This window comes from Penaeus vannamei, chromosome 26 (assembly GCF_042767895.1).
Source record: "Penaeus vannamei isolate JL-2024 chromosome 26, ASM4276789v1, whole genome shotgun sequence".
Classification (NCBI taxonomy): domain Eukaryota; kingdom Metazoa; phylum Arthropoda; class Malacostraca; order Decapoda; family Penaeidae; genus Penaeus; species Penaeus vannamei.
In genome coordinates, this window is record NC_091574.1 from 6,404,333 (window position 1) to 6,405,624 (window position 1,292).

Here is a 1,292-nt window from a genome sequence, read left to right on the forward strand (position 1 = left end):
AGAGAGAGAGGGAGAGAGAGAGAGAGAGAGAGAGAGAGAGAGAGAGAGAGAGAGAGAGAGAGAAGGATAGAGAGAGAGAGAAGGAAAGAGAGAGAGAGAGGGAGAGAGAATGAGAGTGAAAGAGAAAGATAGAGAGAGAGAGAGAGGAAGACAAACAGACAGATAAACAGACAGAGACAGAGATCGGAAAAGAGACAACGCGAGAAGAAAAACAAAAATAGACAGAAAACAAAGAGTAGACATCGGAAAGAAATTAATCGTAATACAAATGAAAATAATGAAATAGATAATGAACTGCAAACCAAGCGACGAAAAAAATATGGCTATCAAATGACAATTTTCTCTTTCCGTCTCTCTCTCTCTCTCTTCCATCTCCCTTTTCTCCTTTTGTCCCTATACATCTTTATCATTGGCTATTTTCTCTCGTTTCTTTATCAAATTCCATTTCCTTTCTCTTCGTTCTCCTCCCTTTACTTCCCTTGTCATATTTCCTCCCTCCTTATTTCCATCCTTCCTTCCTTCCTGTTTTCTCCTCTGTCTTTACTTCTCTCCCTCTTCTCTTCTTCCTTTCCTCTTTCTCAGCCTCTCTCTGTGCCTCCTTCTTCTATCCATCCCCTCCATTCTTCTCTTTCTTTACATCCTTTTAAGTCTTCTATTCCTATCCCCATTTATCCTTCTCTCACTTATACTTCCTATCACTTCCCATTTATCCCTACTCCTTCCACCCATTCCCTTCCCTATCCTCCCTCCCCCTTCCCCTTTCTATCCCTCCTCCCCCTTTCCACCCTCTATTCTTCCCTTCTTCTTCCCCTCCACCTCCCACTGCTTCTCCCCCCTTCCCGTTCTTGCTTCCCTCTCCTTCTCCACTCCCCCTTCTATTACCCTCTCTCCACTTCCCCCCCTCCTTCTTCTACCCTCCCCCTTCTCCCCCCCACTTCCTCCCCCCTCCCCCCCTTCACCCCACTCTTCTCCCCTCCCCTCCTTCCCCCTCTTTCCTCCCTCCACCTCCCCTTCCCCTCCCCCTCCCCCTCTTCCCCTCCTTCCCCCCCCCCTCGCCATCTGTTCCTTTGTTCCGGCAGCGCGTCTCCTTTGTCAAAGCTCCTGCGGTCGTGTCTCGCGGTGTCGCACAGCCTGTAATTAAGTCCAAAACTTTATTCATCGTAAATAATCACTCCGTTATTACACCGCGATCAGGAGTGAATGAGAGAGTGCGTGTGGGAAGCGAGTGCGTGAGCGAGCAAGGTCTATATAAGGACTATGTGAGCGAGTGTGTGCGTGAGCGAGTGCGTGAG